Here is a 27,781-nt window from a genome sequence, read left to right as displayed (position 1 = left end):
CCTGCATTGAAGTTAAAAGCAATTCTTATGTCCTGCTCTACATATGAGAAGAGATACAGGTCAATGTGAGAGTAAGGTGATCTCTAAACATGAGAAGTGTGGTCGCTACTTTTAACCATCCCCATGTGGAACAGGGATCTCATTTTTAGTTTGCAGCCCATTAACCAAGAGAAGAAACCAGCATCTACTATGCTTCTTGAAACAGTGGAATATCTAGATTTATCTTCACTTTGTAGGAACATGGAGTCTTATGTCTGACTTATGACATTGTCTTAAAACAGCTCTACTCAGGTCCACTCAACCTGTGATGGTGGTCTAGTTAATTAAATGTTTTGGCTTCAGCTGATAGGGCTGAATGACCCAGAACATAAAGGGGAGAAAAAAGAAAAGGTAGGAATTTCTATGCAGTTTGAGAAATTTCCTTAGCAAGTCTCTATGTAACCCATTCTTTTTTTTTTAGGTGATGGAGGGAAACTTATTAATATTTTAAGTGCAAATAATTATAACACTTTCATCTTTAAAAGATTTTTTGAAATATCATTTTTCTAAAAAACAATGTTTACCAACAACTATGTTTCCTGTTTTCTGCCCTGTTAATTGGACTAGTGGCACTGCTGATTCTGGCAGATAGAATTCTGCATATCCTTGGGAAAATCTGAGCCCTCTGACTTACACAAGCAAGGACATGGGAATCTTCCTTTTAACTACATGTCCTAGTTTTCATAGAATGACTTGGGTTGAACAGCAGCTTAAAGACCACCTTGTTACACACCCCTGCACCCTTCCCAGGCAGTTTTGACTGGAATATAATTCATTTTCTTTCTAGTTCCTCATACAGCACTGGGTTTTGGATTTAGCATGAAAATAATAATTGATAACACACTGATGTTTTGGATGTTGCTCAGTACTAAAATAAGGATTTTTTAGTTTCCCGTGCTCTGGCAGTGAACAGGTACACAAAGAAGCTGTGAAGGAGCATAGCCAGGACAGCTGATCCAAACTGGCCAAAGGGATATTCCATACCACAGAACACCATACTCAGTGTGTAAACCAAGGTGAATTGGTTGGAACCATTGATCACTGCTGGAGCATGGACTGTGCATGAGTGAGCAGGGAGCAAGAACTGGAGTGAGTACTGCTTGTTTCTCTTGGGTTTTATTCCTCTATCTCCTTCTCACTAAAATTATTATTGTATTATTAGCATATTTTATTTTGTTTCAATTAATTAACTGTTCTTATCTCAACCGCCGAGTTTGACTTTTTTTTTTTGCCTCTTGATTTTCCTCCCCACCAGGAGGGTGGGAGTGAGTGAGCAGTTGCCCACTCACTTGGTTGCCAGCTGGGGTTAAACCACAACCTTACAGAAAGCTTCTGTTCAAACACCTTATTTGTAAAGCATTTTAGACACAGAACTGACATAATTTAAAACACATTATTAGGTACCCACTCAATGATACACCATGTTACATGCTGCCTTTCACTGTTTCAAAAACAAAAACAAAATACTCAAGAAATAGACACCACGCACACAAACTTGCACACCAAAAGGAGAAATGAGGACAAAATACACCACACAAATTTGTTCCTGCACTGGTAACTCCACTATTCTACATAGATGGTGAGAAAAGCTCTCTGCAGGACTTCCGTAGAGGGAATTTTTCTCACAAGGGAATTAAACAAAATGAAGTCACAATGCCACAGGGTTTTGCTGGTCATAATGGAGCAAAGATTACTTCACAGACTTACATAATAGAATAAATAGTCTTTTGAGAAAAAGACTGTCTGCTGACATAAAAGACTGACTGACATAATTGCATAATTAAGATTCCACTGGAATGAGGGGAAAATACACATCAGAATCTACTACCAACTAGAGATTTCTTTTTTCCCTTTGAATAGTAAAATAATTACATAAGTGAAGTTCTTGCCTTAAGGACGATTCTGAGGTGCTTTTCAAATGAGGTTGCAAATGAGTAATGGCCAAAGCAAAATTACTTCAAAAGGTCAAGAATCACCCTGTCTCCCATCAATGCAAATGCTCAAAAGCTTAAACTGAAGAAAGCCTAAGCCAACATTGTGTCTTTGTAATATTCCTCTCTACACAAAGAAAATGGAGTTAGTGCTTCTCTAAAATGGAAAGGGGGAGGACAGCAACCCTCATGACTAACAGGGAAATTGGTTAATGTTGAATTTTGTGGCCAGATTGTTGTCTCATCTATTTATAGAGTCAAGTCTTTAAACATACAGGTCATGTCTACTCATACAATAATATTTTAATTATATTATTTATTAATATTATCATTTGCATTTCATTAATATTATCATATTATTTCATGCAAGACACTAGTAAGTTAGTTTTGTGCAGGTTATAGGTATTAAATTATATTCTATATTAAGTCACTTCATTTACTGTATTTTTCAGTTCTCCCTTTCTTGAGAAATTATTTCATTCTGTACACTTGAAAGTGGAGAAATCTTATTTTTACTTTTCTTCTCTGTCAGTAACAGTAATACTTAAGGTGCATTATTAAGCTTCCTCCATAATATTTCAGCTTTTATTTTCATTCTTTTCCGCTTTAGGTGTTTTCTTGTAATTCTCCAGTAAACCCTTATGGACAGTAGAATATGGTAAGCAAACCACTGGCTAGAATATATATTGCCAATTTAGCCAGTAATCATTAGGATAACTGTTGGCATCAGTTTTCAAAATACCTGTATTCCCAAATGCCTTTCAAATTGCAAAGCCAGCTCAACTGCAGATTCAGGTATCACGTGTCAGAAGTTTCTCTGTCTTATTTTACATTGTTATAATAAACTTTGTACTTGTTGAATAGAAATGCCTCCCTGAGCTTTTATACCACAAACAATATGCAGACCTTCTGTTGCCATGAAGTGCAGTTTATCACTTTATTTGAAGATGAGTGTCTCTATCAGAAATAGCTCTATGCTTCTACAGACATGATTGGAGAAAACATTTGCATCCTGACATACAGGTGCAAGAGGCAAAGTTAACATCATGTATGGAATGTTAACTTGATTGTTTCCTGCCAGCTAGAAACTTTCTCTAGCCATATAATTTTTAGCTCATGACAACAGCATCAGATTAGCATGATTTTCTTCTGGAAACAAGATTTTTAGCACGCTCCAATTAAATGTATGATCACTGAAGCATTCACTTGACAGATTATAAACTACTGCTTATTAAAAGTTACATTGTCTCGCAGATATAATTTCCGGAGAAGTTTAAAACGCTTGCTTTTGTTTAGAAATAAGGAAGTAATACTTCCTTATTTTCCTTATATCCTAAAATGACTTATCTCAAAAGAGATGATAGAGTTAACTATTCTAAGTAAAACTATTAAAAAACTCTAGTTCTGATTAGAGGGATATGAAAGAAAACCTCAGTTATGTCTGTTGCACAACACTCACCATCTCAGTAAAGATGGCTAGAAGTTTTTGAGCTTCTATGTGAGCTTTTGATTGCTCACATGCCTTCTATATTCTTTAGAATATAAACACAACCAAGCTACTGTGCACAATCTTGTGCAGAACTTAAACTGACATATTTTTCAAAGGCAGAAATTTTTGGTTTTACATGTAAAAGTATATTATTTTAATGGTTTTTAAGATAACTAAAAAAGAAAAAAAAATAGAGAAAACATAGTCAAAATAACTGAGAGGGATCAGCCTGAAATGTGGTCTTCTAGGTTTTTTAAAAGTGTGATGACCTGGGACTCACATGCCATTAGGAATCTTGTTCAGCTGCCAATCAGAAAGAACCAGATTGTTATTTCTCCAGCTAAATCTATCATGATAACTCTGCAAGTTACAGTCTGCAACTTTGAAATGGAAATGAAACTTTGAAATGTGTTTCTAAGACAAAGGCTGCAATGAATTATCCCTTTTTAACTTGACTAATTAGCTCCACTTCCCCTGAGACCCTTGTTAGTGGCTTCTTTTAACTTCAATGTCACCCTTTCATGGTGACACCACTGATCCACATACAAGCCCATTATCACAAGTAGGCTCTTGTTTCAATGATTAGTACAAAGAAACAGGGGGAATAAACAAGAAACAAAAGTATTAGCTTGACAGGTATACTAAAAAGAAAAGAGTCTCAAAAAATAAAAATTACTTGTGTCAGCAGAGATGAATCTTAAAACTTTTTAACATTAGGACTTGACACATAAATGTCTTCTCTTTTACTTTCTGATACATGAGAACAACATGCATTTATACGACTACGTATAGTTATTATAGACTGCACTGAAAGCCACAAAAATATTCTTTTGCACTTAGAACAGTACCACATGCTATTCTTACCTAGCAGCACCTTTTTGCCTATTATTGTTTCCAAATGGTCAATGCTTTTTTCATATACATCTGTCATGTTCACTTATCTCTACAGATCTTTTTCTACAAAGTATATCTCTAATTTATATTTGGTGTTTTCTCTCTCAAATGTATTTTGAGAATAAGTGTCTTAAAGTTTCAGAAACTAACATATGCGTTTGCAAGCTCTGGAGCTAATTGTTGCTTAGATTTTTTTCTTCTATTTGGGGAAATTAGTATATATTATGCATCTAAATGGGCTATAAAAAGACCATAATACACAGTCATTTGTTATTTTGAAATGCACAAACAAAATAACTCTGCAAAAATTCTATCCACCTAATCAGCAAGAACTGGTAATTTATTCACTACTTCCTTTGCTCTCCAACAATAGCTCCTAACCTATTAGATGTGTCAGTCCAATCACACACTAGTTCTGTATTGTGAGATTACCCAACTTCCCATAAAATACTGGGACTACTGCTTTAATGCCAACTGTCCCATGAACAGAGAAAAATTAGAACTCCTCCTTTTCTCTAACTCCACGTGTGCCCAAGAGGGACAGAAGTGAAATAATTTCTTCTCATCCTCCTCAGGTGGAAAGACCTGCCTACCTCCTGCTGAGAGCAGGGACTGCAGTGAGATTTTCTTCTGCTTTCCATTCCCCCTTCAACCTATTTACTCTCAGTCAGGAAGCTGGAAAATTAGAGGAGGCTTTCTACAATTTGACTGAAATCAAAGAGCGTCTGGAATAAGCTAAGTGCCTGCTCCCTACACTTCCTTACCTCTGAACAGGAGCAGAGATAGTCTGTCCTTAACCATTGGTGGTATTCTCCCCACAGATGCAATTTTCACCTTTTACAAGCAGTCTCGCAGGCAAAACATTATCCTCACTAAAATTAGTGAAGAGTAAGGGGCCATAATGCATGGACAGGAAACAAAATATTTGGAAGTGATTCAAGCATCCAAAAATAATTTTTCTGCCTTTCCCATTTTTCACATTCCAGCTAAAAATTTAGTCCAATGCTGCTCATAGCTCAATACCTGTTCCAAATTTAAAATCAGACAGACTGACTATTTCAGCTGTACTAGAGGTTGAATTAGACCCTGGTAATTTAATGTGCTGAGCCAAAATTATTGTGCCTGGTGGTTTTCAGACTCAAGCAGGGTGAAGTTGTGAATCAGATACAGGGGGTTTTAGTTTGGAAGGAATTCACAACTCCTGTACAGCAGCAAGGAAAAGCAGAATGTTTGAGTTTTCAGAAAGAAACTGGGATGCCTTTCTGTAAGTTGGCATGTTTCAAATTAAAAAGAAAAACCAAATAAATAAGTAAATAAATAAATAAATGTGTGTTAAACAATTGCAAGAGGGCAAAATGAGCAAGTGGTTTGCAATATAAGAACTAAAGCCGGATTGTGTTTTGTGACTCAAAATGCACTTCATTGCTTTTGTGTTGCCAGTGTCTTCAGCTCATTTTTCTCACCCTACTCAGGCTTCCAGTAAGTCTGTTCCACTTTTCATCTCTGAGCACTGCCTCCTTGTAGGATCACAGAGGATAAAGGGCTAATGTGCATGTCTCAAACATGATAGCCTGATGGCTGTGCCGCCAACCAAGGGTTGTTGGCAATAAACAGACAAGAACTGGTAGTAGTATCACACCATGGGAAAGAACAAGGCGTGCCTGGAGCAGGGAGCCATGTGGGAGGAGGGCACCACTTTTTTGGGCCAAACATCCTTGTACTAATTCCTGGAGATAAGCACAATACAGTAAAACATAAGAGCAGGAATAATGCTTACAATAGGGCATGGAACAAGATCACTCAAGAATAGGGCAAGAAAACAAGATCACTGAAGACCCCGAAAGCCTTCTGACCCGCTTCTGGAAAGGTCTGAAAGAACATTCTGCACAGAACTGATTTGCATAAGAAGTGAGAAACTTGTTGATAAAAAGGTACTCCCAACCAAGTCTGGACGTGTGCTCTGGAAACCCTGGACATCCCTTTGGCTGGACCAACACTGGAACCAGGCATGGTGACCTTTCTTTCCTTCCTTCTTTCATTTCATCTTTTCCCTTTGTCCAAAGCCAACGGTAGTGTGCTCATTTAGTAGGTTAGGGACCAACATACCAACTTCCATGCCATCCGTGTAATTTACTCATAAAACTTTGTGAATTTTTGTGGACCCTCTGAATTTTGTCATTCCTTTCAACCACAAGCATCTACAAATCTTAGGTGCTCCCTTCCCCTTAAGAGCTGGACATCACACTCCTGTGCTCTGTGCTGGTTCATGAGTCTGCACAGCTCAAGTGTGAAAGATGAGCTCTTGTCTTGAGGTGGGAGCCTGCTGCTCCTTAAACAAGTAACCTGAAGAAGTCACACTGGCAGAAAAGTGTTCTTCAGGAAATCAGGTGAGAGGAGGAGTAATGGAGGACTGGCAAGAGCAAGATGTGCTAGTTGATACATGCAAGCAGGACACGAGTGTGTTTCAGCAAGAGTAAAAAGCATAGAGTGAAGAAAGCAGTATGTGAACATGTGGGAGTAAACATGCTAAAAGCAATAAACAGCGTGGGTTTGTTGAAAATGTGGTAGGTCATGTCAAGAGAATCTAATAGTTAGTTTGTGCATGTTTGTGTCTGATTTTACTTTAAAATAGAAGCCATAGGTTCTGGAAACTGGGTTGGATTTGGATTGGGCCAAGTATAATAGAGCATAAGATGCTCTAACTATTGTGTACCATGTGTTTCAGTGAGAAAAACACCCTTAAAAGAAAACAGAGAAAAACAGCAAACCAAATAAAAGTATTATTTTAGCAAAGACTAAAAATAAAAATACCCTAACAAAATCCATACTTACTGCATCTTTTGCCTTCTCTTATCTGCACAATCAACTAATTACTGAATGTAAAACACAGAAGTACATTTAGCATGGCTCAGTAGAAATGTCAGAAACTCATGCTGTTTACCATTTAGATAATTTTTCATTCTGAATTTTTACAAGCTGCCAGGTACAGAAATGGCTTTTGTCACCGGGAAGGTATAATTGCACACAGCTCATTTACATTGAGATGCAGTGATAGGGAATAACAAATCCAACTAAAACTGCAAAAAGAAGCTGTAAGCAATTAGACTCCAAAGGCGGCTCTGAAAGTCTCCCATGACTAGAGAATTTAAATGAAAAGTGGTTATTTCCTTCTATTTTTAGAAGTGATGAAAACCTCAAGAATACCTTTCAGTAGACAGTCAGTAAGATGCATTTTATTTGGAAGTTTTTACCATAAAGTCAGGAAAGTACATCTTTAGCAGCAGGTTTGTCTCAGTGATTTTTACTTTTTATATATAAGCATTACAAAGAACTACTCTGCTTTGCTTAGTTTTGTCAAAGAAAGTACACAAGCTTAGATTTGTACAAGAGTGCAGTCTCTTACCTTCTAAAACTGCTGTAATGATTCACTGATCTATACCCAACGAGACTGAAAGAAGAAATACACTTAAAGTGTTAGTGTAGCACTACATGAACAAAAGCATGTATTGGGGAAATTATAAAGAAATCCTGTATCCAAAGAAACTCTTGTAGCTATCACTTCAAATACTTATTGTACTGACTGTACTTCAAGGGCTCCTACATTTACATATCTTCTACATGGTCACTAACAATACACTGGGTTTTGTTTGTGCTTTATGAAGAAGGATGAAAAGTATAGAAAAATCTTTTCTAAGATTGCCACCAAGTAGAGTAGAACAAAGTACACTCTATAGCTAAAAACGTACATTTTAAAGCAAAAATATTCATTCAAGAGTTATCAAGCCCGAGAATTCTATTTATCTTTGAAATTCAGTCCAAATTCATGAGAAAAAAATAAATGTGTACCACAATAGTGTGATAAAAATCCAGGAGAGTGCCCCTGAAACATGTCAGAGTTTTTCCCCCCACATTCAAAGGCATGCTGTACACAGAATATTTATGAACATATAGGTAGGCCTCTCATCTCATCTGTTTTAAAAGGAGCACTCTGAGTAGCATGGATGGAAGAATCTAAATGAGAAGTACCAATCCCATTAAAATCTGCCCTAATGGTTTATTAATTAACAGAATCAAGAATAGGGCCCCAGCACTGGTGAATTTTATGGGCACTAGAGAGTTCTGCACCAATTTTTTTGAGAAGTGGGATGCTTGACCATGTCAGAGAAAGCATATACCATATTAAAATGTATATTGTGATTCAGCTGGAACATTCCTTCCTCCTATGACAACCAGCCATCAGTTCCTGATTTAACCCTGAGCTGGGAGTTACACCTAACTAAACAGATAACATCCATGTGTTCTGTCCAAAAAAACAAGTTTGACAAAAATTAAATATCAAAGCTGATAGAGCAAACCGGATCCCCAAAAATATGGGACAGAACAGTGGAATAAACAGTCACCATTACCAGATCATTTCAAGTTAACTGCCTATTTAAAAGTACAGATGGTAAAAACTGCTAAAAGTACTCAAGGGAAAAGTGCTATCCAGGTAACTACACTTCTTATTTAATGTTAACATAACACATGAAAAGGTGTGGAGCTAAGCTCTCAGTGTTTTTGCTGAATTTATTATACAATAAGACTAGTGCAGAATAAAAGGCAATTGGACACTAAAACATGATAAATAAAATGACCCCTCAAAATTTAGATGCTTGTGAGACACAAGCTTCATACTGTGGAAAAAGTTTTCTATTTACCTGTTACAAATAATTCTTAAAATCAGAGAAAAGAGGCTTTTTCTTGTATCCTACAGGTTAATTTCTTGTACCAAGGAGAGAACTTTGAGATCTCCATGAGAGAGCACATGGCTGGGCTCCTTGCTCTTCAAACTGAGGGGGCAGCAGTCTCAGTTCCTTATTAACTTTGCTATTGATCCAACAGCTTTGCAAGAAAAACAGCCTTTGAAAGAGGGAAATTCAATACCATTTAAGGGTCTGTAAACTCAAAAAAAAAATTTGCTTGTTAGAACAATGCCTTCTCAGTGCAGTTTCAGGGTTACCAGTGTGATTTACACATGGTCTGAAACAGAACTCTCCAGGTGAAAGCTGGATGAATAACAGTGTGAAAGTTCTTGTGGGAATAACAGGTGCTCTGGACACAAAAGCATCAACAGCAACAGAAGACAGTCCTTAATGGTAACTAAATGATAACTGAGATAGGGCATGTGACTATCCTACTGGCCTGCAATTCCTCATGAACACTTCCAGTCATTCTACAACAACATTTAAGTAAACTGGGGAAGACAAAAATTCCTTTAAAAAAAACCCAGCAACTTTCACAAAGATTTTTTCCCAATTTTCCCAGATTCTGAGAAAAAACACCTTCGATGGCTACTGTTATCTCCTCTTCCTTCCTTTAACTCTCTATGATCAACATACCTAAGATTGTACCTTACACCTGTATTCCCATAAATATAATCTCTTTTCATTGCATGTAGAATATTACCTAGCAGTTTTTGAAGCAAAGAGCAGTTGTAAAACTGATAACTATTATATCTAAAACTGAATGGCTGCGAACACATAGCACTGAACCTTTCACTCAAAAAAGAAAAGATGGACTTAAAACAGATAATTTGCCACAGGCACACAAGGCAGCTCTTTGACAACATAACCTTCCTAAAGCATTCACTGACATGCACTAAAATGACAGTATTACTTTGCTTTTCTCAAAGGAGAATTTGAAAAAAAATTGCAGCATTTAATAAAAACACATTATCAGTTGCCAATGTGCAGCACGTAATGCAGTATTCAATCTGTCAACACTCAGAGACATCACACAAAATTCAAGGGCAGATGCACCAAAGTCTGAGCCAGTTCTTAAAGTTCTTTCCACCTTTGTCCCTTTATAATTCTGTCTTGAGGATGTTTGCTTTATGAGACGTGAGAGCTAGAAAAGAATGTTTTGTGAGCATCGCACAGAGAGATGTTCACCTTCTGAGTGGATAGATATCTTTGAAGGGCACTTGACAGAAGACACATCAATCTTCATCAACTTTTGCTTCAGAAACTGTTTCTTAAAACACAGCTCCTTCACCTCTGCGCTTCCATCAACTTTCATAAAAGCTGAGCAGCTGGGGGATAAATTACCCCACAGCGTGTCTTATTTAATCTGACCTTTTAAATGGTTGAGCCTTTTCTAGCTGCATTTGGTAATTTGGTGTCTTTATTTGAGTGACCTTTCTTTTTCCTGAAACAACTTTTCTAGTAACCACTAAACATTTTATGGAACTACATAAAATAGTGTAGAAATAAGTGGAGGAGGAAGGCAGGTGACAGAAATTCAAATCAACATCCAAATTTAACCCGTGACATTTGACTTAGTAAAGAACTCTCTCTAGACAAAATTTGTAACCCTGAACTGAAGTGCAACAAGCAATCGTGGATTCATGTAATTGTGCATTTTGAATATGCCAGAAAAAGATGGGAACAAAAGGTAACACATGGTATAATATAGTGTTCCTTTCAAAAGAAATATTAGAAACAGAATGGAACCTTTAAATGAAGAGACTTTATTTCCGTTAAGTATTGGAAATTGGAAGAGATTTGTTTTTATCTCGTTACTTGCTATGCTCAGAACAAAGATATGATGTCTAAATGCTAGTGAACTTTCTGTTAACTGGGACTTAAACTCAAGAAAAAATACCTAGTGTACTACACCAGCATCATTTCACATTTAAAAATAGTTTTTACCCATGCACCTAAATAGAAAGGTCATGAAATTAATAAAACCTGTAAATGAACAGGGAAGAGATCCTGAAGACCATTTCAGTGTCCTACAATCCTTCAAGCGTCTCTTATCCCAACAGGCTATTTGTCCATATTGCACAAGGGAACAAAAGCAGCTATTCCCTGGCAAACCCTATCACAAGTGGGGAACAGTATATTTAATTAAAATTCTATAGAAAAGGAAGAGACAGGCTTTTTATCAGATTTTGCAAGAAAAACCAACTTGTCTATACATTCCTTAAGGACAGAACAAGCAGATAAAATCTGTCACCTGGCATATATAGATAAGGCACAGCATTTCACTCTGGGGGAAAACAATATTTGGTTTGCTACAGAAAAGTTTTGCTTTTAGCTCTTGAAAAACAATATATTGGGCCTTCATTACAGTCCTTACAAACATATTTAAGAGTTTGCCTTGTGGATCTCCAGCAAGCACTGCTTCTCCCCAGCAGCCTTATAGCAATATTGGAAAACTTCATCTTGCAAGTCACACACAGGGCAGATGTCAAGCCTGTACTGCTAAAATACCAATTTAAACAGAGAAGTGGGATAGGACAAGAGGATGCAATAGATCAACAGGAAATAGCTTCAGGTTGCACTAGATAAAGTTTAGATTGAATATTAGGAAAAAATTCTTCACCAAGAGAGTGGTCAGGCATTAGAACAGGCTGCCCACAGAAGTGGTTGAGTCACCATTCCTGGATGAATGGCAATTCATTTAAAAGATGTGTAGATGTGGCTTCATGGTGAGTTTGGCAGTGCTGGGTTGATAGCTGGACCTGATGACCTCAAAGGTGTTTTCCATCCTAAACAATTTTGTGATTCTACAGTACTGTTGTCCACATGAAATGTTCTGAAAGAAACCTTCCACAAATTTTAAGTTGCTGTGAGAGAGTTTCCTATCACTGCTTGCAAAACCAAAACTTGGCCTCTCTACCAGTTTCCTGGACTTCTACCCTTTGGGGATGTCTCAAAGCACATGAAAACCAAGCGGGACAAACTAAAGAACAGGAGTGCCTTCTCTCCTCCTTCACTGATAAACAGAGATGGTTCTCCTCTCCAAATAAATGGGTCAAATAGAAGCACCAGTGTCATTGGAAAGGCACAGATGCATCATCCCATTTTATGCCATGGATAAGAAATAGAGGATTAGGCTCTACAACTAACTATCCACAAGTACATAGCTGTGAGGGAGAGATTTCTGACTACATTATTCACCCGCCAATAAAAACCTTAAAGAAAAATGAGGCAAAACCCACAACAAACCAAACCTTTTCAAATACATAAATAGCTTGCTAAAAGTTATCTGTGAGTCATAGAATGGCATTTCTGCAGTGATGTAGTTACAGAAACAGGGAAAAAAAGCATTAAGTTATATCTACACATATTACTTAATGTTAAGCTATATCTAGACACCACATTTTACCCATTCCCCTCCATCCCCTTGTGGTTTTTTTTCTCACAAGGTCTTCTGCATAAATACTCTGTTCAAAGAAAACCCTTCAGAAAACAGACATTTGTTCTACAGGTACATTTATTCCAAGGCAGAAAACTCCATTTAAACTTTCTCAGAAAACACATGAGAACTCAAGATGAATAAGAAACACCTATTTAAAAAGTCATTAAAAGTGAGGAAGTGCTAACAGATCTATTTGTTTTGCTGGCTAGATGGATACAAACAACATCTAGAAGAATTAAGAATCCCATAAAAAAAGACTTAAAACCTGAAGGAAAACAATTACCTGCATTAGAGTAATTGGTAATTTTGTCAGTTGGTGGCTTGCATTTGGTGGATACAATAAGTGGTAATTTTGGTAACCTGCAATCCATTACCATAAGCATGCAGGAGAAAAACTCAATTCCCAGTCTGGTATAACAGAAATTACAGCAGAGATTTATAACAACCCCAGATTTATAACAGCCCCAGATTGCTAGCCAAGGTCTGAGACAGAGAATAGCCTAAGCATTTCATAATCTATCTTTGAGATAGATGTGGGCCCACTCCAGTATAATGAGTCCAAACATACGGTAGTTGACGTAATGCCTGAGCACTTCACAAGTAGATGGGTGTTAGTAAGAAGTGCTGATTAACTCATCCTCTAAATTATTTTAGCTCCTGAGTACAGCCTGCAATTTCGTTATGTCCATGCACCAAAATTCAGAAGCTAATTGGCTCAATATTTGGTCTTTGTGTTATGCATAGGGAAACCAGCAGCCAGAGGAGGGAAAGACACTTATTCAAGATTAAACAATTGACTCACACAGAGGTGGAAGCAGAAGCAATGGTTGAGCTCACGCTTTGCCCATCAGATCAAAGAGGTATATGACCATCTCTTGAGCTATTAGATGTTTGTACAACTACATAAATCTGGGATTTCTCCCAGTTCTTAGGGGGGCAACCAAACACTAGTTGTTTTGAAATGTTGCTGATGGTTTCTGACATGGTTTTTGGAGTTCATCTTCCTATGAAGTTTCCTCATAAAGGACAGAGAAGCACAAGTCTTTGTGGAACAGTTTTCTCTGACACATTTCCCTTTCTTCCTTCCCCACACACCATTCCATAATAAAAAGCTTTTACTTATGCTAACACCATTTCTTAGTGATGGCATCCCAGATTCGAACTCTACAATCTTCCAAAATAGCTGTCCTGCTCCCTCACACTTCTATTCTGCAGTAAGATGCAAGCTACCTCTACTTCAGGCACCAAGTCTGAAATGATGAGGTGAGAAGGTCAGAAATCAGGTGTTGCATCCATATGATCCTGAAACACCACACCAGGAGATGGAAGCACATGTAATTCAGCTTGGTCAGCCTGTCTTCTCTACAACTCTCCTTCCTGGCCCTCATTTCATATTTTACTGGGAATAGAATCGTTCAAATGCCTGTCTGAAAGACCCAGAAAGGAACAGGCTGCCCAGGGGGGTAGTACAGTCACCATTCCTGGAGGCATTTAAAAGACACATGGATGTGACAAGGACATGGTTTAGTGGTGAACTTGACAGTGCTGGGTTAAGTGCTGGACGTAAATGCCTTTTCCAACTTCAGTGATTCTATGACTCTATCAAAGGAAGATGGGACACATACAGCAAAAAGTGGACAACTGTAGAAGTCAATGCAGGGAAAGGATGTGAGCTCTAAGAATCATAGCAGGAGTCTGAGAGCCTGGAAGTTCACTGCCAAGGGAAGCTCCTGACTGCTCCAAGTAGAAGTACATTATATATACAAGGGAAATGTCTGCCTGGGCCAGACAGCTGAATCAATATTAAAAGGGATCAAGTAGGAAATGTTTAACTGCACTTTGAATAGCTAATTTAAGGGAGATGAATCTTATCCTTAGGGCCACATTTTGCATCCTTTCTTCCTTCTGAGTAGTACATTGCTTTATTCAAAATGACTATTTGCAAAGTATATATCTTTGCAAAATGAGCAAGGGTATTACAAGCTGACACTTAAACTATGTAACTCCAGAGCCAGGGAGTAGCTTTTATTGTGGGCAGAATAAGCTTTAGTTGTGCCGTAAGACACTACTGAATATACAAATATTAAGTAGGGAGTAAATAAGCAGTCTAAGCAAGCAAAGAATCCTATACTAGTTATTTGTTGCTGAATTCCCCTAATAACAAAATGTCAAGTAAGGGAAGATGGATTTTTTTCCATCCCCTAATGTTTTTGGTTTCCTTCTTCTGCTAAACTTTTATACTTGAAAAATACTGCTATATTCTTATGCATACAAAAGGACATGGGAAAACTGAAAAAAGACCTTGGTTATTTTGACTGCAGACTTAATGACAGTCAAATGATTTACGGGAGCCTGGTAATGTGAGTGTATGATCCCATCAGGTTGACTGCAGTGCTCTGTATGCTATAGCTGGGGTTAGAGCACTGAATTTAATGTTGCACAGGATGTTGGATTTAACACTGAACAATGACACTGCACATAAAATTTATAGTGCAATTTACAGGTGGATTTTAAATATAAAAATCAAAATATCATAAAAGAAGAAAAATACACATTTTATTACTTATATGTTATTTAAGAAATTGATTAATAATAGAAGCAAGTCAGGCAAGGCACAAACTCCTAAACAGAAATAAGCCCACCATTACCATCTGCTAGTAGTAGTAGTTGTATATCAATTAATATATTCATAGTCTTTAAGGCCACATCTAACCCAATTTCCAGTGTTTCACCAATAAAAAATTTGCCCATTTTTCCTGTAGCATATGAATAATCAAGATTTTACTGCAGTAAACACAATAACAAAGAATTTATGAGCTAATTTTGAGCCTCCCACATCCAAACTCTGAACTACTGTTTTCTATGACGCATTGGTTACACTGTCTATTTAAAACAGGCACTGATGATTGAAATCCAAAAGGAAGGTCAGCAGGTGATACACTGGTTGTAGCAAGGTGGAAGAAGTAAAACTTTACTATGTTGAAAATAAACCAAAACAAACCAACACCCCAAAGCAAAAAAACTCATCAATTCCACTTCTGAAAAAAAAAAAAAGATTGGGCTATTTGTGGACTGTTACTAAGCCTAACTGGAGCCTAACTGTCAGAAAGAACATTTGGTATTAATTTCAAATCTTCAGGAAATACACAATTCACAGTTCCCCTTGGCAGTTTTTTTCCAAAGGTTAATCACTCTCCGCATAAAAATCTGTCTTATTTTTAATTTGAGTTTATGCATCTTCTGCTTCCAGTCATTAGTTCTTATTATGATGCTTCTGTTAGTTTAAAGTAGCCCATTAGTACATTTTATCAAGACTGTCAATCTTCTTCTATAGCTTATTTTCACATTATCTTCAGGTTGTTTTTCCATTGAATACCAACATCGGCTTGTGCATTGCAGCAGATTCAGTCTCCTCATGACTGAAAGCAAGGCAGCAGCAGCTATACTGCTTCTGCAATACTTCTAAACTGTTTCTGCAATGTCTTTCTAAAACCTCTAGTGATATAGATTGCTCGAGCCTTCCTTCCAGGTGCTTCAAGGCTTCTCCCAGCATATGACAGCCCATCTTTGTTATATGCCAGTCAGCTTGATGCATAGGAGAATATAGAAAATACTTAATTCATTCTGTCACTGCAGCTAATTCAAACCTGCTTGAAAATTGTCACCTCACCTCCTCTGCTTTCTTTGCATCCTAGAATCCATTGTCTTCAAGAATTCTCCAAACCTTATAACGTCCTAAGCTTCCTAACATTTTGTCAGTGAAATTTTCTAGACTTCATTCCCTTGGCCACAAATTCCATGGAGTAAGATGCAAAGTTAGAAAAAATAATTAAGCTCAGGTTTCACCACCGCTGCTAATGCAGCAGGCAGGTCACCTTTCCTTATTTTGCTGGTGATCAGCAGCTGAGCAGTCATATCTAAGCACTGCCACCAATGATACCATGTTAGTATTCAGAGGGATGTGTGTATGACATTAAAGATAAGCCCGAATGTGGTCCACAAACTTAGAGAGCATTTGACAATACCCAGCAATGACCAAGATGAAGACTATTCAGACACAGTTCTACAGATTGAAAAGGTATTTTTTGCTCTTTGAAGAAGTGGTGTGAAAGGATGAATGTGTAATAGGCTTTATGCTCTCTGTTGTCACACCTCACCTGACATGAAAGCTTTGCTTGCCCTTAGCCAGGGGAGTGTTTAGTCTGATATGAGAGTCTGTGTGATGTACTGCCTCAGCTCTACATATTCTTTGATGAAGAATGTGTCTTTGTTTAGTTTATTCCCTTTGATAGCCTGAAGCTTTGGGTCCTTCTCTGTGCCTGCTCATGAACTGCATCATCAGATGCACAAATGAAATGCAGTGCTACCAATATTCCACCATAACAGGGCTGCATCAGAGATGTACGCCACAGCTTCCTAGGATACAACTTCAGAATTTATCAGCTCTGGTTATAAGGTTGCTGTTCACAATACATACAAAAACAATCTTGGGTGAAGAATGAATTCCGCAGTTCAGACAGATGCTGTGCTGTTCACTGCAAAATGCTGCAGTTTTACCCTTTCTCCTGGTTTTAAAAGTAATCAAGAAAGAGTTTTTCTTTGATATGTTTCCTCCATCAACTTCTGTCTTTAATATCATGTTAAGAATAAGGCCTTGTCTCTTAATCTTATGTCACTATGATGAATATTAATAGTGGAAAGGCAGAACTTTTCTTATGAAACCCCATTTATATAATGAGCTCTCAACTGAAATATATTGTATTTTCCACATTCAGATTTTCAACAAGTAGCAGTACTTCAACTGAAAAGAGTTTACATACATGACTTCTTTTCACAAACCAAATTTTGTGATATATAAAATATCTTCTTATATGTCCTGCAATTTAAAGATACTAATTTTTTTTTAAAAGCAGAAATTTACACATGTCTAAGGAAAAAAAAAAGAAAATGTCATTATAATATGCTATCAACTCATAGAAAATTTGCATCTCAAGGACTGTGCAGTATGATCCTCTGTCTGCACAGGCCCTGGCAAAACTGGATGGATTCTACACAAAGGAGTGGAGTTAGACTTGAAGACCTCCTGAAATTCTTCCAACCTGAAGGTACAGACTTATTATTCTGGATAAAGAAGGATGTGCAGCAACTAACTACTTAAGAATAACATGGAGGGAAAAGGTCTACAGTGACCAACACCTTTTCTAGTGCAAGAGCTAAATCATGCCAAATTAAAATTACTATGTGAAAAATTCTGAAAATCCTGAAAGTAGTTGGTTCATCTCAAAGCTTGTCACAAAGCTGTAGAATTCCTGGCCACAGCAAGCTGCAAGTTAGTATAAATTCAAGAGCAGCCTGGGTACCTTCATGAAAGAAATACATTGAGGGTTAAAAAACTGCACATAAACTATTCTAGCCCAGTAATTTTCCAAATTATAAATGGTTTGAGGCTGGGAAAGTAATGAAGTATTACTATGCATTTGCCTCAATAGCCTTACACTCTCCTTCAAGTATTTGCATTTTCCCCCCTAGACATTATCAGAGACTAGACAGTAGGAGCGATAAATGTCCTCCCTGTCCCAGTGCAACCTTTTCATTATGGTACCTTCCATGGTCCTTAAGCTAAACCATTGGCTTCCAATGTTTTAATCCGAATTTTGGCCCTAAGTCTTTTGGCCTACCTCTTCATTTGCCTGCTTGGAGTCAAAACAACTCCACACTAAACCTTGTCTCAACTTTGATCTGCAAATGAAATGTACTTTCTTGAACCAAGTTTTACAAATGCTTAGGAAAATTTTAATTACATTCCTGAAACTTCTTAGAAGCCACTTATCTGGGAATATGATGGTCTGACAGGTTTTCACAGTATGCTACTGAAAGAGTACGTCTATCCAACTCCCACAGTTGTCAAGGAACACCACTCTGGCACAGCTCACTCCTGTTCTCAGTGGAGTTCATGTCAACGTGACTGCATCTATGACAAAAGATAGGTGGGATTTGCAGGAGAAACTGTCTGGATGCTCACATAATTAATGCATTCCAGAGATGGGGAGCTTGGAGGGATTTCAATTGACTTTGGTGCACTTTGGCCTGCAAAATGGTTAAAATGCTGCTGCAGACTGGGCCAGTAGGGCAAACTGCTATCCTGAAGTTGCAGACAGCTTCCCTGTGGATCCCTCCCTCTGGCAGGGCTGCTTTCAGGCGGTGTCCACCCTGAAGACCAGGAACAGTCCCTTCTAGATAAGTGAGGAAATGCACAAAATATCTGGTCACATACAGAAATAAAATCCTAACGTGGCTCCATAGGTGCTTTGTTGCTTTGTAATTGTTCATTCTGCAAGGCCAAAGGCTGTAAACCTGTACATTTCCAGCCAAACCTGCCTTATATTATAGCCTTTTAGATCTGATAGTGTTATATACTGCACTGGCAATGTTTAGGCACTGTATTAGCAATAAATCTAATCATAATCATGCTTCTTGTGACTGACCAAGAGTCTTCACTCTGTTGCAGTCAGTCCATTACAGAAGCTGGATCAGGCCCTCAAAGTGAAATGTCACTTACATTAATGCCCAAAAAAATTCAAGTTTCACCTTCAGTTCTGCTCAGCAGCAAGAGAATACTGTTGCATGGTACCAGAATACAGTTTTGCTTTGCCTTCAGTATTAATGCAGGCAGCAAGTTTCACCTTCTAGGAATATCTAGTTATACAAATCAAGCACTTAATAATTGGTCTTGACATGAGTCCATTAATCCTGTCCTTATGTGATTAAAATTGAGAGTAAAAATGTGCAAACAGTTACTAAGATACTATTCAAATCAAAGTCCAAGATGTCTTTAGGTTTGATCTCTCCTTTAAATTCAATCGACACATCCGAGCAGTGCAAATAGCTTTTATTTAATTTGCATTAACTAAAACATCACATTCTATACAATTTCACACACTTTGTTTTGCTTTTAAGTTTTTAAGTCTGACTGAGTCCTGGGCTTGTTTCCTAGGAAATGAAGGGGAAAAAAAAAGCAACAAACAAAAACCTACATATACAAAAAACCACCTCCATCAAACAGGAAAAGACACAGCCCTGTATTAGTAGTTCCAAAGTCCAATTCAGATTTTTTTTCCTTTGAATCTATTTTATAGGGGGAAGCTAGCCTGTTTTTTTTGCTTACAGACCCATGCTTTTAAATATCTTTGAAGGAAGACTAATAAAAACACACTCTGTAAACACACAGTGAAGAAAAAAGTAATTTTTTCTTTACTTTGCACCATAAATTACAGGTATTTTCTGCAGAAAGGTCTAATTGCCTTCTTGGGTCACCTAATTCCACCACCTTTCAGATATCTCTCGTTGATAAGCCTAAGAAGCCCCTGCAACTATCTACAGTTCCCATGATGCTAATCACAGAAAACTCAATAAAACTGAAGCACCGTGAAGTGCTGCGAGCAAAGAGACAATATAATCCACTTAGAAATTCCATATAAGTCCATTGTGGAAAGGTCACATTTATATGCTCAGAGCACAACCATTGAGGTAAAGACCTCACATACAACTGCCAGCAGGTCAGTGGTTATTGTGGGGTTCATTCTTTCAGAAAATTCTAAGGCAAAGAAGCCCAGATATTTAAAAACAAGCACTTCTTCTGAATGCTTGGAAATTTACCACCTAAAGCCAAACAGTCTTTTAAGCAATCTATCTCTTGTTGACAAACGCATCCTGGCACACAACACCTAATGTACATGGGAATTTTAACGTACAGGAAACAAAGGTCTAACCACTGAACAACTAAAACCTCCAAATATCAACTGTCTAATTATGAACCAATAATTTTCTTTGAAATTGTGATCTAGGATAGCAGTTTATCCTGGTAGAAATGCATTTATATTACTGGCATAGTTGATTTCAGCTTAGAGAATATGTTCCAACATTGTAATCTCTCTAATGAATACTAAGTCTTTAATAGTCTCTGTTTATTGACTTAAGTACAACAAAGGCACTTCAAATAGAATGAAATATCTGTTTTGGGAGAAAAAGTGAATAACCAGATAGAAAAAGTATACAAACTGACATATTTATATTCTATTTTCTACCTCAGAAGACAAAAGTAGTTCAATTTCCTTCCCCCTTTTCCATGAAGATGCTTTATAATCAAGTTTGTACGGAATAAATACTTTTCCATTCAGACAAATACTTCTTACACAACAAAAGGAAGTGCCCCTGATTTGGGGATAGAGCATTAGAAACAAGAATTTATACTAACAACAGCAGCTGTCTCTCACTGTCACATGGCAGCAAATAGAAGTAAAATCAGTGATGACCAATTTTTCTGTAGCCCTTTGCATGGTATTCAAGTAATCTGTGAAAATGATAGATAAATTAACGCTAAAGAAATAATTCCATTCCATTTTTATAAAAGCACGAGTGCTAGACAGCCATGATTTGCTTTCTTTATATGCAACATCAGCAAGGCAGCCAAACATTCTGTGTGAGAAATCAGTGCTTTAAATGCAAGAAATTTTTATAATCGTACTGCTCTTGCATTTTGGGGTCTGGTAGAAGTAACATTTTAACATAGCACATTACCAAAAATCACATTTGGCAGAGACAGCAAGCTCCAAGTGAACACTGCAGAAAAACTAGCAAAGTTTTCTGAATCTAACGTTCTCTGGTTTGAAATTATTTTTCCCATCACAGTCATTGGACTACTTTTGCAATATTACATTAATAAAATGAAACTGTTTGCAGGTTCCTGGCAGTTGTTTTGTATCATGGGGCTTTAACAACACACATGGATTCAATTTAGACTAGATTGCTAATGCAGTCATTTGCAAGTCCATGGTTTTGAGATTTGAACAAAAGTACATACTGTGAAAGCAGCTCATGACAGATATAAAGATTAGATGAAAAAAAACCAAAGCTGACTTATATGAGGGATGGAAAGAGTTTTTTGTTGCAAACTGTTTTATCAATGAGGCAAATTATCTTTAATAGAACTCTTACATAACCATTAAGAAAGAAAAACACAGAAGGTAAGAAGAGGGTAAGAGAAGCAGATGAGGCCTTAGGATATCATGAAAAAAGTCCATGTTCCAGTCATTCTAATATTATTTAATTTAGGAGATAGAAGAAGAAAAACCTGAGTTTCACTCACTGAGCAGTGTGAAGATACAATGGCATTCCAGCTGATCCTTAAACTATCACATCCTGTCTGTTGCCTGAAGATATAAAAAGAGACCATTGAAAATCCCATTTACCTTTGCAGCATTATTAAATGCTTCAGAGCAGTCAGGTGGAGAAGATTAGTTTAAGGATCCCAGGGCATGCCTCTAAAGTCAGAAATTAACTAGCTGACTAACACTTAGTTTCATTCCTATGGTTTTGAATTACATTGGCCAAGTTCACAAGCTTCCATGAACTTGACTGCTATGTCTCCACCTGCTGGAAGGGACACTGGTGTGGCTGCCTCCACCCAACAGTGTCCAAGCTTCAGCTTTGTCTAAGAGCACCTAAATAACTGAGGGCAGCCAGGACAATGCTGCTTCCTCCTCCTCCATTGTGCACTGCATAAATGACTATCTTAGAGGGGCAGTCTCAAGTTCATCGATGATTTGTTGACTCTGCGCTACAAACACTACTGTACTACAAATAGTAATATTTGAGTGTTTTCCTGCAGGGCATGGCTCACTGTTCAGCACTGAAAGTCAAAAGGAGTGTTCTTATAACCTACACTGCCTGAAGTTACAATGACTTGACATTATCTTGCATTCAGTAGTTGGAGATTATATTGATGAAAAAGAAAATCCCTGAATACTCGTGAAGAACAAAAACCTGCCATTTCTGAAACTACATTACTTAAATTAGTAATTAAAACAACAGATTTTTTTGATGGTGGGTATCCTGACATACTCATAAATAATTGCTTGCTTCATTGGAACGACCCTCCTATTTCCGTTACAGCAGATAGTGACCAGGTTACCACAGACCTCAGCCTTAGTTTCACAACACATGCATGAGCTTAATTATCTTGTAATTTCTCTAGGCTTCAAGGTTCCTACTGCACAAGAATCACTAGGATAAAATCTCCATTAGATCAAACAGGAGAGTATATTTCTCCCAATGATTTAATTAATTTTTAAATTATTAGTATTTACTTATTTATTTTTTAATTATTTTTATTATTTCAACAGCCATTGACACATTTTTCTATAGTTTCTTATTGTTTTCTATTCTGTAATGTTTATAAATATCCTTTGTGAACAGGGTGAAGGGGGATAGAGGACTCCATTTACTGAAGAAAGAGCATTACAGAGCAGTAAGTCCCAGTTAGTGAAGTCTTCACTTTGTAATTTCCTATAGTATAGCATGAGATGTTGTATACTATCATAACAAGCTGTGATTAAAGTTGCTCAAGGAGAAGGATGATGTCTCTGCAAGGACAGCTAAGGAACACTTATAGCACAGGATTCAAACTCATTTTCAGAGCTAGGCAAAATCCTGCCAAAGCATTTACACATCAAGCTTTTAAAAGCTTGTGCAACTGTTCTGAAAAAATAAATAACTAATCTGTTAAAGCTATTATTTTTACAGCCATGATAATTATCTTTCTCTCAATTATAAAAAATAAACATGGTATACGTGATTTATCATTTTTCACTAAGTCATCAGACTGACATAAGTTGGTTTCTCATACTTCAGACACCAAATTAATATATTTTTGATTTATTAATTGGTACATCTTAAATTGCAAATATTTTTGAAGGTAATGCATAGAACAGCACCTCAATATTTTGAATAAATCTTGTTAAAGGGCCAAGGTCTTGCTTATTTCCCATGAGGAAATTGTCACTTCATATTGTGCACTTCAATTTATAGAAGGAATAACTCAAGTGAGCCAATGTTTCAATTACAAGGCTTCATATGAGTATCAAAGTACTTTTTCTCTTCTCTCAGTTATCAAGGTTTCAGTCTCAATGGATCTGTGACTCGCTCTACATTGCACTTCCTCTTCTCATATTATAAGTTCTATTTCTTCAAAGTCAAAGTTCCTTGTGAGCAAAGTATTTTTAGGTCACAGAAAAAACTGGGATGAGACACATGTGGTATAACACAGTTTTACTTGACATAATCGGTCCAAGTCAAGCAAGTCAACACTATCTGTGCAAAAAGAAATCTCTTCACTTGTGTTCCCTGAACTGATAAAACTGGCCTGGACTTTAATCAATCTTTACAATCTTTCCTTTACATCACAGCAAAGAAACACAATAATAATTTACTAGCAGACAGTGTATCTGACAATGAACCTTTGCATTCTGCTGTAGGATCTTAACTCTAATTGTAATCATTATTCTCCTCCTTATCCTTAAGGCTCCCTTCATTGAAGGACTCACCTAAGCACTCCTCTCCATTTGTTTTCTAACAGTGGAGGTCCCAGGGAAATTTGTTCTTCCTTTTGGTTGATGCCAAGTTTTTGTGTGCCTAGAAAAGGACAGTGGAGCTGAAGGAGCTGAGCACATGTCATATCAGGAGTGATTGAGGCAAATTGGGCTTGTTTAGTCTGGAGAAGAGGATGCACAGGGGTGACCTTATCACTCTCTATCTAAATCTGCCTGAAAGGAGGCTGTAGCCAGGTGGGATCACTTGGGTTGGTCACTTCTCCCAGGTATCAGGAGATAGGACAAGAGGAAATGGCCTCAAGTTATGTCAGATGAGGTTCAGATTAGGCATTAGGAAGAATTTCTTTACCAAAAGGGTTCTCAAGCATTGCAGCAGGCTGCTCAAGGAAATGGTGGAGTCACCATCCACGGAGCTATGAGTAAGATGTGTAGATGTGGCACGTACAGAGATGGCTTTGGGGTGGACTCGGCAGTACTGGGTTAATGGTTGGACTCCTTGATCTTAGAGAGCTTTTCCTTTATGATTTTTTTTCTCTCTATTTTTTTTCTGTATCTGTTCACATGGGGATAAGAAGATATTTTTCCATTTATCTCTTGAGATTTTGAGCTTTTCCTCTCCCGGAGTTCAGTCTGCATCTTCTATTTTGGAAGCGTAAAAAAAGATTTCTCTATATCCTGGTAATGTTCAGCCCTCAATAATAAAATAGCTTTTTGGAAAACATTTTCAAGCCTACTGTTGAATAACAACAATTATACACACATGAAAAGAAAATAAATTTTTTGACCTGTGCATGAAAGGGTTTGTAATTTTGAAGAAATGGCCACAGAGCTTTATATCATTGTGAGTGTGTCCAGAAAAATAGCACCATAGGATAGGATACAATAGAAAAATAAGTAAAGATAACACAAATCATGGCAGATCACGTGCTACATACCTAGTATTTTCTAATTTTCATCTCATTTTACTCTGATCTGTTTATAAATTTTTTTCAATAAGGATGTGAACAATTCTTACTTTAACATATACTACTAAGTATTTATGAATGAGTTTCTTTAAAATTTGGGGACAACATTTTGGAGTCAAAAATTCAGGGACAAAAAAAAATTAAAAATCACTGTTGTGGCTAGAAACAATCAAAGTTCAATAGCCCTCAACACAGAAAAACTAATCAGGATCTTAAAAAAACCCATTAACACAATCCCCCTCCATAAACCTGCTTACTGTTCATACACTGTATTTTTATTACCATCTGATAAAGAAGTCACCCTAATATCCTCTGTAGATTATATAAATTTATAAAAGACTATATAAGTAATGAATAAAATGATGACAAAGAGTAACTACGTATTGTGGTTGCTTTCATTCATCTGAACACTACTTTAAACCAACTGTTTCAGATCAAAGCATTATGCTCATTCTTTCCATTTTCATTCATGCATTAGGGACAATAGGATGTAATTAGAGAGCTGTGACCATTTTTAAACCTTACAATTCTAAGCTACAATTTTGTAACAAAATAGATTTATTTTCTTTAGCAATCCTATCTTTTGCTGCACTGTTAAACACTTTTCATGCTCAATTTCCATTTAGTTCCCTTAATTTGAGTGTCAGAAAGCCTCTATTCATCTTCTATCACACCGTATGAGCTGAAATGGATTTTCTGTAAACAGCTGAGTGTCCTATAGGTGTGTGTGCCACTGAGGTTCTGTGACACTTCTGAAGTAAATTGACTCAGATACTGTAAAAAAAATCACCCAAAAGGCCAACCATAAACCTCCAATTTCATCCAAGACCTTTTCATACAAATGTGTTGAATGAAAACCATTCCTTTTAGGTACCAGCACTCAGTATGTGCCTAAGAGCGAAAGGAATGTTCTTGGTCAGCCAGCCATTTGGCCTTTACCAGGTAGATTGGACAGCCTCAATTGCCTCATCCTTCAGAGCATGACTTTGTATGTACTGCCATTCTCCTTTAGACTTTTGCCTCCTTAATCTTTTGTTTAGAAAGTATTTGCAAGTTTTAGGATTATAATCTATTTTTTCCAGTGTTTTCCTTAGCTCCAACAGATCACTGCCTCCAGTTGAATCTAAACACAATATGTGGAGTGAGACGGAAGATATTATTATCATTATTATCATTAGACATTTTATTAAGGTAGGATTGCAATGCTGTGCCTAGTATTAGCGCCATTCACATCATCCTTTTGACATTACAGTAGTTACAGCTTGTTTATTTGGCATAAGGGATGACCCTGCTTAGCAATCACAACAAATGCTCAATGTTGTAATCAATGTGGAATAGAGTAAAAGTCCATCTAGTATCAGGCAATTTTCCTGAGTAAACAGGCATCTCAGGGAAGTGAATAACTCCACATTTCCTCAGAAGTGCCTTCCCTTCTGAAGGAGGCAACTTTACCAGCTGCTGTGGTTGGGGTGGTGAAAGCAGCACACTGCTTTGCACAGCTAAACCATCTTCATATATATTTGCCTAACCTGTGTCACAAAACCTAATATTTTGCCTGAAGATATTTGTACTTCATAGTCTGAACGGACTGTCTGAAACTGTCTGTGGTTCACTATTCCACCCACCATTTCTTTATTTTTCTTTCCCTTAAGTTTAAAGGAGGAGAGGTATAAGAGCTGCCTTTTAAGTTCAGCAGCAAATCTCTTCTTTTCCTTCAGCCACCTGGGTCCTGACATGGCTGACTCTCTGGAATTGTAGGCTTTTTGTCTCCTTTGATGCTGTTATGCCCAGAAGCCCTTTGTTGTGACTAATAGCAGGTAATCACCTTCACCACCAAATCACTGACATCTAGAGGCACCTAGGGCAGAAATTGCTGTCAGCCCATATTTTACATACAGATACAACCCCTCATTTCTACTCAACCTAAATATAAATGTGAATTCAATTACGCACAGCCTGAACTATAAAGGATTGGGGGTGGAGGGGGTGGACCCCAAACCTTCATTGCCATTGTGGATGTTTCAGCTAAGCATCCCAATAAAGGACTAGACAAAAACATATTCTACTTGACAATTCAACCATAAAGCCATGAAGCTATGATGTTATTGCAAATATTTTAATGCAGTAACTCAGGGAAAAAGGCTACACCTTGATTGCTATATGCGAAAACTTTAAACCACAGAAGTATAAGTTCAAATTAATTTAAATGCTTTGCACATCTATTAGACTACTGAATTTCTGCTGAAATACAGAGACAAAATGTCCCTTATGCCTTATAATCTGTACAAAATAAATTACATTGGAAGGAGTTCAGTATCTTAATCTCTATTTATTAATACTATATTTCTAACTCAATTTAAGAGATCAATTCCTCCCCCCCACCCTCCACAAAACAAGAACTTCAAATACTATTGTATTTGTGCAAGGTTAACAACTTTGGGTAATTCCAATATCTTTAATCATGTTAAACAACACTTTGCTTTGCCAGTAGTCTGAGCTGATATTTGCTGAGAGAATTACTACCCAACAGCAGAAAGAACAAAGAACATCAGAATATGATTTTTATAAACTCTAAATTAAAAAAAAAAAATAAAAGCGAGAGAGAAGAATGTTATATAGTGTAACTATTATTAGGAATATTAATATAATAAAATGGTAGTAGTTGTTCTAATAGGTCTGTTAGATAGATAGCAGCAATTCAACATTCACAAGATTGTTGCATTTTCACAGAGCTCTAACAATATGTTTTGAACCATTATTGCTAAGCAATTACAGATGTTGGTTTCCTACAAGAAGACTAAGTTCTTAAAAAGCAAAGAAAAACTGTGTCCTTTAAGCCTGGATGTAAAGTTACCACCAGAGGTGAAACAGGATTGTCCCTGCAATAAGAAC

This window comes from Geospiza fortis, unplaced genomic scaffold, assembly GCF_000277835.1.
Source record: "Geospiza fortis unplaced genomic scaffold, GeoFor_1.0 scaffold11, whole genome shotgun sequence".
NCBI classification, from domain to species: Eukaryota; Metazoa; Chordata; class Aves; order Passeriformes; family Thraupidae; genus Geospiza; species Geospiza fortis.
This window is presented reverse-complemented; position numbering follows the sequence as displayed.